General features: G+C 41.5%; 1 non-coding gene across 1 annotated transcript; it reads left to right on the top strand.

Moving 5' to 3' along the window:
• Positions 1–11,816: 11,816 nt before the first annotated feature.
• LOC129772056 (U4 spliceosomal RNA) lies at positions 11,817–11,952 on the top strand. Its single transcript, XR_008742555.1, has one exon. It is a non-coding gene; the product is annotated as a U4 spliceosomal RNA (small nuclear RNA).
• Positions 11,953–12,159: the final 207 nt, after the last annotated feature.

The raw sequence follows: 12,159 nt of genomic DNA, 5'->3' as shown, positions 1-12,159 counted from the left end.
AGGATTTTAGCGGAGGAAAACCAAATAGCAATACAAATAACTTTTCGGGCAAGGTTAGTAAAAATATCAATGAGTCGTGAGTTTTCTGATGTATACATCGATTCTCCATTCCATCGGATTTGCATTCCGTTCGAATCCATTACTTCGTTCGAGATATAATTTTGCGTTCCCTATTTTTTTGAACAAAATGCAAAAACAACTTGAACGGAATACAGAATGGAATGTTATCAAGTCGATCGAAATATTTCGAATCGATCGAAATGTAGAATAGGAGTGGTAGTTTTTCCCGCGAACATTTTGAAAGCCATCTAGACACTCAATGAAGAATGGTCAATGGTCAAGCAATAGTAAGCAATAGAAAAATTAAAAAATATACATTGAAAATATTTCTAATACGCTATTAGTACCCTCTGAAAATTCCCGGAAATATTGCGGAAAAGGTTTCGCATTGCGCTGATGACTTAAAGTGAAGCGAATGTGTAAATGAATCGACATTTCCTGGGACCAATCGTACTCCGGAGTGAGCAAAAAAACTACACTCGACAAAAAAATAGAGGAGCAAAATGCGACATCGAAATTTTTTAATGATTTTGTGAAACGCTATAACTCTGTTATAAAATAATGCATTCGTCAAAGCAAAAACTGGACCTTGTATAGAATATTTGACCATCGATCTGCGGTGCGTTCATTATTTCATTAAATATTCATGATTCAAAATTAAAGGATAAACGAATCATTCGATAGAGAATACATCTGCAGAAAATTGTTCTACTGAAACTTTCTATGAATCAAATGAAAGCGAAATAATCAGGTTGATTGGGTTGATATTGTGAATATAATTTAAAATTTTTTAGAAATTTTGAAAGCAAACGTTTTATCTTTTCTTGCAATGTCTTTTGTCTACAACGCATATACACATTAAACTAAAATATGTACGTACGATATCCATAAACCAGAAATTTGTAGTTTGAAAATGCTGAATTTTTTGTCTTTATGTCATGATTTATATCGAAAGTACAGGCGTTTCGATATCGCTTAAAAATTTCGACCCTTTACTCCTCAATCCTTTATCGCATGAGGATCTTTAGATATCAGTGCATGGTCTCTATTCCATCTTTTCTTTTCTTGATATTCTTTTTAATTGATAAAAAAATCTGAGCATATAAAATTGTTCTGTTTGTTTTTGTGCGCTTCATAAACTCGAAAAGTTCGCCACTGATGGAGCTCATATTACGACACAATATAAAATCCACTTCAAGGTTTGTTGTTGCTACTGCCAATCCCTCGGGATGCTTTAAGATTTTAAGATGGAATAAGCACACTTCTGAAGTAAATCTGTGAGCCTAAACCAACTTTCTAGTATTGAATACGTATTCTATGTGGTAGCAACACAATTTTTTGCAAGTGTTTAAAAAATGGTGAACTAAAATTGTATCCGATAATGAATTCAAATCCATTTAATTTTATTCGATTGGCGCCGCTCAAGATCAATCTTTGGAATTGTGAGATGTAGATTCGGGTGCGGATTGTTCAACTGTATATTGCGCGTTTTTGTGTTGAAATACTAGATATCCAAAGCGTGGCAGGGTACAGCTAGTAAAATTTAAGTAAGTACAGCTAGTAAGCGCAATCCAGTTATTTTAAGCGTTTTCAGGTTTTTATGATCGGGAATAAATACCGTGCCTAAATATTAAATTGCTCTGTAAACAAATCTCTGGTGCTCAAAAATCAGTTGCCTGAAAAGAAATGATAGTTCGCTCGCATTTTATTATTCTTACTATATTCTATTACCTCATTTCTCGGCAACTGTCGAATGATTTTTTTCTGATATAACAGCAATAAAAATAAACATCTAAATCGACGAAGCAACGATACGATGATCACAATCTTGAATTCATTTAATCAAAACAGCAAACTTTTCGAAACTTTTAATAACTGATGCAGTCAAAGCTTAGCAAGAGTGTGTATAACTACCATCAAACACATGAGTAATTCGATGTTTGAGTACTATATTTTCAACAGATTTTTCTATGCAACCAATATTTTGATATTGGTTGCATAGAAAAATTTGATTGCGATAGAGATTTGTGAAAGAAATAGTACATAGGAAAAAGATTTCAGTATAACTGTGACAATGTGACAAAAATCAGAATGCTTGCAAAATACTTACTGCCCTCAAAGATTCAATGACATAACCTTTGTTTCTTTTTCGGAGTATACTATATTAGTGATGAAACGGATAGTGGTTTGACCGGATGCTGGATACCGGATACCGGCCAGCTTCGAGGTCGGATAGCCGAATATGCGGCGACCGGATATTCGGTTCTTTATTAGCAAATACAAAATTGAGAGAAACGGCGCATGACATGGTGCAAATAAAGTGTTAAATGTAAGAAAGAAATAAACACGTTTTTAAATAAAAATTTTGAACGAATATTCAATTTTTCGTTTAGAATAAGTGTCCAATTGGTCGGTTGTTGTTGTTGTTTTGAATTATAGAGACTTTGAGCTGTATGACAGTCATTCGTCTCTTTATTCCCCTTTACACACCGGGAGCAACCACTCAAAGTTACACAATACTTGTAGGTAATCATTTCAGGTGAGCGCAGGCGCCTCTTTTAGATTACCCTGGTACATGATACCAGGGTGTAAGCGTTCAAGTTTTGATTGCAGTATCAAATGTACAGAATCAGGTTAGCCTCTTTAAGGAAATCCAGAGTATCTCTTTCTTTCCGTGTGTCGTTCTGCAAAACGACATCTAGGCCACTAGTTAAGCCGTACCTCCTACGAAGGTCCGCAGTTCGCATGCTTTCCGTTAGAATATGCCCCACCGTCAGGCGGGTGCCGCAACAGGTAGGGGGCTCTTCTTTCTTTGCTAGGAAGTTATGAGTCAACCACGTATGCCCGATGCGAAGACGCGAGAGAATTCGCTGTTCATACGTGTTGGCTCGGTCCCTCCATTTGCCGGTTGATGCTTTAATTCTAAGAAAAAGGCAGGTCCCTTTCACGATTCCATTCAGCCTCCCAAGTGAGGAGAATGGAATTGTTCGCCCTTCTAATGAGGTCCTTACCAGGTATATCCATACTGGTAATGGAGCCTTTCCGCCCTTCGTTAGCAAGCCGATCGGCTTCCTCGTTCCCCGGGATCCCGGTGTGACCCGGAATCCAACATAGGATCGCACTACTTCCTCTCAGCTGCTCTGGGTGTTTGATAGTACCACCCTCTACAGCTTTGAGGACGCTCGCCGAATCCGAACAAACAACGACGCTATCAGCATTGGTGACGCTCTCTAATGCCAACTTAATGGCGAGACTCACACGAGAAGATTCTAAACTCATTGGGGACTCTCATGCTAGTCTTAAGCCAGCGCTACACGATGCTACGAACACCCTCGAATGCTGGACGCTCGATGATTCGACGCATCGTGTAGCCGACTTTCGAGCTACGAACCCCCAATGTCGAGTGTCGAATATTCGCGTTGGAAGGTGATCCGTTCGTTATGGATTACCTTCCAACGCGAGTGGCACGAGTCGAAGGATTTTTGTCATTCGCTCGATTCGACACTCGATGACATTCGATACACTGCTACCCTGCTACACAATTCGTCCGAGTATATTCTTGACAGATATGTTTGTTTACAAGTTGTAGGTGTAAGAGCTATGGAATTAATTCGTAAAATTCAAAATATGCGGTGCCGAAAGTGCTCTTGTTGATTGATTGGTTTGTTGTATAAAAAACACTATTCTTTGTGTTTCAATAAAATGTTTTTAATCAGTGGAAGGTTGGTGTGTTACTCTTCCGACGATTTTGTGTCCGCGCGGCATGAAACAGTTTTTTTCCGCTTCTAGGTTATGCTTGTGTTGGGTCAAAAAATAAACGAACGCTTAAGTCGTGATAAGCCAGGATGGCGCAAACTGATAGTGTCACGTCGATCCGGCTTGAGAGTGTTGGCCATTGTATGCACAAACCGAAGCCCCAGTTCGACGCTTGCTTCTCCGAATTTAGAGATTCGGCCGTGGGCGTGTTGATGTATCAAATCGCGACCAGCCTGGACAAAGTTATCAACATATCGCTAGGCAAAGCAAATTCCTCCGAAAGTCAAGTCTTTCGGATAGCGCTAGTCAAGGGAGTGTACGTTAAAATATTTTATCGTATATCACCTGTTTACACAAGCTTGCTTTTGTCAGACCTGTCTATAGATATCAATGAAAGTAGTATCGATTTTTCTAAATTTGCCTCTGCAATCCATATTTCACCAGGAAACCGACAATTTATTTAACAAATTTACTGATGAACGGCGTCATCGTTTTTCAAATATTCCAGACGCACGTTCCCTATATACTGCAATTTGTTATAGATTACAATTTGTATGGAATGAGCTTTCTCCGGGTTTCAGAACATGTGATTCACGAGCGAGCCATTTTTTTCCGATGAATACGGGAAATTCACCAGGAAGTGCCTCGCCAGCTGTTTTTACTACCTCAGGCGGATTGGTTAGAACTGTTGAGCTACAGCGCGTGTAGAAAAAACGAAAACATTCAAAGGCGAGATTATCATTAACTGCTGCATTTAAACAATTGATGGAATCCGCGCGTACTGAAAAAAAGTAAGGCGATTGAAGAAACTTTATCTGAAAGTTGGGCAACAGGCAGAGATAAAAGACATCGTAGATGGCGTTAAAACTTCTCAGAAAACCGACCTAAGCAAACTATCTGAAAGTCCTAACGTTACAGCATCCAATCAAAAAACGATATAATCGCACACATTCTTTTTGTTATGAGAATAATATCATTCGTGTATATCTCACAGATTCCTCACAGCGTGCAAGTGGCATCTATGAAAGAGCGACTTCTTGCCGATAGTTACCCGCAGCTGAACAATACGGGAAACATTTCTGCTACTACACCCAACAATAATACCAACGGCTTTATGGGTAACTTCAAAAATCATCTCCAGAAGGGCAAAGCGACGTGCGAAGTGTAACTTGTGCAGCATCCAACTAGCGCTAGAGCTTTGAAATGTTATTCAAACCAAGTGTTTACTCGAATGTTGATTCAGAATGAACTGTGTAATTTGAAAAAGGAGTAACTTTTTGTTATAAAACAGCATCTAATATTTTAGAGTTAGTAAATAATGACAAAATACACTATACTTTTCTTTACTATATGTTTTTTGATTGTAACAATAGATATTTATAAAATTATATTGTATTTTATTTATCTGCATTTCATCTTTCAGTCCTCCAGTAGGTGCCTGACAAACCACAAGGACGATTTTGCTTATAGACTGGTGAGATATTTTATATAGATACCCAAGGATGATAAAAGTATCACCAACTGCTAAGAACCGTAAAGCAACCGCTAGATTGACTTTTATTGGAATACCAAGTCTCATATTGGTGTCTTGTCTTGTTATTTCCTGTCCAATTTAGTTCAGCAAATATTTAAAATCTCAACTGACATTCCGTAGAAGTTATAAAATTTTCCTGACCATCAACCATAAATCCATCAATATATCCGATCCGTCGTACCTAAAAGTTTATATATATCTCATTACGGTTTGAACAAAATTTTTCTTTCAACTCACTTTTCTCTACTTTTATTTAAAGAATAACATCCACCAGCTCGTAGCACGTCTTTTGCGTTTATTTCTTTCAAGCATTTTTAATTCACATGCCGATATTGCTACGGCAGCAATTGGTAAATAAAAACAATAAACATTCGATCCAAATACTCGCCGATTGTTTGGACCGATTGCATTGAATCGAACATTCACTTCACCGTGTAGCAGCACATTCGTCACAACATTTGTCGATTCATCGAATCAAATGCTTGAGTCCAACATTCGAGTGAAACGTTGGACGATTCGTGTAGCGCCCGCATTAGCATTACAGTCGAGTATCCCAATGGCTGATGCGTCATCACCCTTAGAAAAATCCTCGGTCGAAAACTACTAAATACATTTGGTAATGCAAAATTAGTAGAATGTACAAATTTTTTGTATATATTGTCAACAAACCCGCATCCCAACCAGAGATTAGTATATTTTGCTCGATAACATTAGTAAGCTTGGATATTGTCATATCTGAAAACTGGTGAGAAAAGCGCGTATTAACCATTTTCATTGTTCCCATAAGGCAATACGGAGGTATAATAAGGATATAATTCTGATACGTGCATTTTCGGCGAGAAAATGTAGCCGATATTGGGCTTCCGAATCATGGTTCTGCTTGACATATGTGTTTATTAGTACGGTCGAAAATGACTATAGATTGGTAGTATTTACCAAAAAATTCGTTATATTTACTAATTATTTCTCTCAGTGCAGTGACGGACCCGTCAGTATAGACAATGCGTTTGTTAGCAAAGTCAGTACGTAGGGCCTCGTTCACCACCGCTTGCACCTTCTGGGGGTTATCCCCAGCCCTAACGAACCGTTTTACCCTCCAGCTGATGGAGGGAGGAACGGCATCCCAAGCTCTAGGAGAGCATCGACTTAACCGCAGGGGGCGAGGCAGTATCTCCCCCGTTAGGGTTTGATATTTTTGCCTGGCCCTAACCCCGTATGGGGTATCAAACGATAGGTTGGCTGGGCACTCCTCCCACCTGACTAGTGCATGGATCATCCTCTGCACACATACCATCTCGAAAGGTGGTTCCCCTATCTCAGCAAGTAGACTCTTAATAGGACTACTATAAAACGCACCCGTGATTATGCGAATTCCGCTGTTATAGGCTGATTCCAGCATTTGAAAATATTTATCCGCTTTACTAGCGAGGATGATACTGTACACCAGTCGTGGGATTATCCAGCTTTTGAAAATATTCAAAAGGGAGTCCCGTGGGCTGCCTTTCAGCCTTCCTTTAATCGCTTTTAGAACGTTCAGGTGATCCGCGATCTTTTTCTTGACCAGTTTTGCATTTAGCTTGAAATTCAAGTTTCTATCAATCGTGACTCCGAGGAGTGTAGAGTTGAATCCCTCTGGGATAGCTTTCCCATTCATAAAGATAGGAGCTCTTTGTGCACCCCTGGCCCGTCGTCTTATTGACAAAAAATACTTGATTTCTCACTAGAAATCGTGAACCCAACTTCGTCTGCCCACATCGATACACTCTTGACTGCGCTCTGCAATCGATTCCTGGATCTTTGCACTAAGCCTGATGATATTAGAAGTATGTCATCCGCATAGAGGATGACCTTCACTCCATCAGGGATGAAATCGAAAATCGAATTCATTGCTACCAGGAAAAGAGTGACCGATAGGATTGCACCTTGGGGAACTCCGTTTTCGGCAATTTTCTCACTGGAGAAGCGATCCCCAACTGCTACTTTGAAGGTTCTGTCGGTTAGAAAGCTAGCAAGGTATGCCATCATTCTTCCCGCAAAACCCCAGTTCGCAAGCGTTGCCAGAATATGGCGCCGCCACACCTGGTCGTAAGCCTTAGTAATGTCTAAGAGGGCACAGGTGCTAACATGTGAGGGCTTGAAATGCTTATGGAGGCATACTTCAAGTTCTACTAGGTAGCTTTCGACTCCCCTACCAGAGCGGAATCCAAACTGCCGTTCGTCCAAGAGCTTCTCTCTTTCCAGCGCCTCAGTCAGTCTTCTGTTAACCATCTTTCCCATTACCTTCCCCACGCAGCTGAGTAGCGTTATGGGTCTATAGCCACTGACACTAGATGTTTTCTCTTTGGACTTGGGTAAAGGTATTACGAACCCAGTCTTCCACACACTAGGGATGGTGCCACCCATCCATATGTCGTTATACACTTGCAGCAGCAAGCATTTCGCCGCGATTGGGAGGTGCTTTAACATGGGGTAGCCTATATCGTCTACACCGCATGCCTGCCCTTTCACTCTACTGAGTGCCCAATCAAGTTCGGATAGGCTATAAACTTCGTTATACTTGTCCGAGTTGTGTGTTGGGAAAACGAGAGGAAGCCTTTCACATTCCTCCTTTAGCTCTTTGAATTGCGTAGAATAAACATTCGAAGCCGACATTTCCGCAAAGTATTCGGCAAAAATTTCACTAGTACAAGCGGGGTCATCGGTAGTGGTATTACCGTTTACCAGCTTGATGGACTCTTGAATCGTCCTCCCACTAAGTGAATTGATTCTCTGCCATAACTTTTTAGCTGGCAGTTCAGAATTTATTTCACTAATGAACTTTACCCAGCTATCCTTCTTAGATTTCTATACACTCTTTTTAGCAACTCGCTGAGCTGTAAGGAAGGAAGTCAAAGCTTCCCTCTTTCTGGGATCGTCGTCACTCAACCTCCTAAGTGCTCCAAGAGTTTTCCGTCTAAGACGTATTGCCTCTTTAACTTCCCCGTTCCACCAAGGGACCCTCTTTCTACCGGGCAGCCCGCTAGTGCGAGGAATGTGCTTTGCAGCAGCATTCAACATAAGCTCAGTCAACTGGTCAAGATCAAGATGCGCGGAATCACGCAGTGAGCGATCTATATCGTCCCGATACCCCATCCAGTCAGCTCCATCAAACTTCCACCTTTTACGGTATCTGATCGATGGTTTGTTCCTATCAAGGGTGATAATAATTGGAAGATGGTCACTGCTGAAGGTGTCATCAGAAGTAGACCATTGAAGCTTACTGGTTAATGTGGGGGAGACCATAGTCAGGTCAATCGCAGTGGTTTGCCCTGACATATGGTCTATTCTGGTGTGAGCCCCATCATTTAAGAAGGTAAGGCCAAGATTATTGGCCAGCTCGATCACCGCCAAACCTCTACGGTTTGATTTGCTTGATCCCCAGAGAGGATCGTGCGCGTTCAAATCCCCTCCTAATAGGAGGGGAGCGATAAAGTTTAAAAGAATTTGCTCGATCTCTTGCACCACCGCCCTGTGATTGTGAAATCTAGGGGGTATGTACAAGTTAAAGGCGATGACATGTACGGGGTACATGATTTCAATGCCTAAGATCGGCAGACTCGATGTTATTGAGCATTCTTTAAACGTGATATCCTTGCGGATACCAATGGCAATACCATCTCTACCGGGGGTAGGATGTCCCTCTTTATAGATCCAACTATATTCTACGATGCTCTTCCAAGGGAAGATAGCATTCGGAACAAGTGTCTCTTGAAGTAGGATTATTGCCGGGGAGAACTTCCGGCTGAGAAGCTGTAAGTCTCCCACATTTTGTCGTAACCCTCTTATGTTCCATTGAATAATTAAATTCTCCGGAATATTGAAAATGAAAAATAAAAACATAGGGTCGAGTTAGCTAATGTCAATAATATTGGAATCAATACTAAGCGACGAGTTAGCGCTCGAAGGGGGATGTTCCGTTTTTCCACTCTTTTTGAGTGGCGGAGATAACCCCTCTGGGCTGCAGGGCTTACCAGACACGGTGTCCTTCTGCCTCTGCTTACGCTTCACACCGGCCACTCTCTCCACGAGGTGCATTTCCTCGGGAGAGAGTGCTGATATCGCTAACCCAGTATCAGCCGTGGAGTCGATAGCCGTACTGGCACCCGAAGCCGCGCACTGAGCATCCCCTCTAGGGGGATAACCCTTGCGGGTAACGGTACAGCAGCAGCACCAGAGCTAGGCTTAGGTGCCACGCTGGCCCTACCCTCCCCAGAGGAGGATGAGGTGCTGGGTTTGGACTTGCCGGTGCTAGGCAAGGAGCCAGACCCAGACTTAGAGACGGCGCTGGAACCCCCAACCTTAGCGGCGGGTGCCGCAGTCGATGTGGGTTTCCCAGCTGCCGATCTCGTGGTAGCCCCCTTCTTTGAGAAGGTACCTTGGGAGGAGTGGGCTTACGAGGATTTGAGGTGAGACCTGCACCGGGCCTCTTACTCAAACTAGTAGCTCCCCCTTTGGGAGTGCTACTACCCTCAGATAATTTTCTGGTTAGCTCGTTTACGACCTTCTCCAGCTCTGAGATCCTCTTTTTCAATTCTCCGATAAGAGCCTTATCGGAGGACAAACGCGTTGGTGTGCTATTGGTGCTGGCACTCTTAGGAGTGGCACTTGGCGCAGGGTCAGCTATCTTCGAGGACTTTAAGACAGCCGCATACGACGTTGCCGCCGTTTTGGCCGTCTCGAGTTTCCTTGCTTCTGCAAAGGAAACGTTAGCATTCATCTTTGTCCTGATGATATTTTGTTCTTTGAGAAAAACAGGGCAACTTCTGCTGTTTAAGCAGTGGCCGTTGCTCCTGCAATTCCTGCAGAACAGTTCATTGGTAACACTTAAAACATTGTGTTGGTTTGGGAATGTATTTTCTGGTCTTAATGACCAGAAAACCCAACCGAACACTTTCCGGCAGAATGGACGTATTAAACGTCAGGATAAGTAGAGGAGTGTTCACGACAACTCCCTCTACTTTCTTTGTTACGCGCTTAACTTTTATGACTTGTTGAAGTTTTAACTCCTTCTCCAAGTCACCTTCCGTCATATCTGTCGCATCGCGACAGAAAACCACCCCCCTGGACACATTAAGGGTGGGGTGGAACGAACATTTCACCTCTGTATTATCGATGAGTTTTCCAATTTTCACCAGCTGTTGGAAACTTCAACGATATACTTTCGACCTCTATCACTGGTCCTAGCTCCAACGATATACTCGCTGGGCCAGTGATTTACTGATAATGAAGGGTTTCCGAGGAAGCCCTTCCCCATTTTTGGCCTCTAGGACCAGAAAGGTGGTACCGCACACCACACTACACGCCGCGCTACTGCTATCTACCCTCTGGGGGTAGATAGTCTTCTTCTTATTCGTTTTGGATTTGATTTTTGTAAAACTCATAAAAGACCCACGAGTCGCTAGGAAAACACCGGTCCGCTGTGCCAGAGTCCTGCAGTAACACAGTAGGGGCAAAATTACTGTGGGGGGTGCCCTGGTACCCCACAGGTACCGTTAACGACTTCGTATTTGTATCGCCCCCTCCGCAATTCATCCATTGGCACGGTTACTGCACACCGTGGAATTAGGGGCCCGAATAGTCCATTTAGCGTTACCCAGGCTGCACCACGAGGAGGCGGACTACGCTACATTGAAAATTTCGAGTTATTGATTACATTTGATTAAGCATTATGTGAACTACATACCACATTTATCAGATTTGGAAAATCACGCATACAGCAGGAATAACGGATCGAAATTGTTATAATTGATCAACGAAAATCCATCATAGTATGCAGTCAGAGCGGACCATGTACCATTTATTATGGCGAAATGGCTCTATATCATGAGCAGACAAAGTGCACCATGTGACAATCATTTGTATGTTGAATTTAAACAATATCTAACCGCTGAATTCAAACCAACAAAACATTTTCTTGAAGCTAATAGGTAATAGCAAAATGTGCCTGAACCCGTTAGTGTAAAATGTGCAGATTTTGAGTATATTAAAAAATTAACATGGTCAACTTCGACTGAACGGATCAGTGAAAAATGCTGGTCTTCAGTGTGAATGATCGCAAAATGTACTATTTTAAAGTGCAATTTAGGCTGTAGCGATGACAATGAATTCAAATACTATTGACGAATATTGTCTAAGATGATTGAAAATGGGAAGTTTATGCTTAACATGTTTGCCGTGCAATCATATTTATGCCAACAGTAGATGGCAGAGACTATTATGCTGAACGCAAACAGATGTTTATGCAGTTTATGCAGTTGGCATGATACTTGATATTTTTTACAACTTTCATACGTCAAAGTATTGCCAGAGAGTAGCCAACAAAAAAATTGAATGCTTTGAAAATTGTAGAGCATTAAACTTTATGTTCGTTTTTCTCGAAATCAGAAAAATGTCACGTGGTCCGGTCTGACTTAACACCGACCAATTTAGCTTTGCGCAGTGGCGATATCGTAACCAATGAGGTTATACCGAGGTGCGATTATTGCTACTTGAAAAAAAATCTCATTTAATAGTTTATCATGTTTTCTACAAAGAATTTAGATCAGTTTTATTCTAATAATGGTTTCATATTATTATAAACAGATTTAATTAAAATAATTCGAATACTGGCCGTATGTATTAAAATAATTCGAATACTGGCCGAGTAAGAGTAAGAATAACATGCAATCAGCAATTAATTATTTTCGTTGAGATTGAGAACAAATTTAGAAATGTCTCCAGGGATGGTAGTCTGAGAGGGGGTACACTTACTTCACTACAAATCGAAATTA

The sequence above is a fragment of the Toxorhynchites rutilus genome, chromosome 2, assembly GCF_029784135.1.
Source record: "Toxorhynchites rutilus septentrionalis strain SRP chromosome 2, ASM2978413v1, whole genome shotgun sequence".
Taxonomy (NCBI): domain Eukaryota; kingdom Metazoa; phylum Arthropoda; class Insecta; order Diptera; family Culicidae; genus Toxorhynchites; species Toxorhynchites rutilus.
Note: the sequence above shows the minus strand (reverse complement) of the source record. Positions and strands in the feature narration are given on the sequence as shown.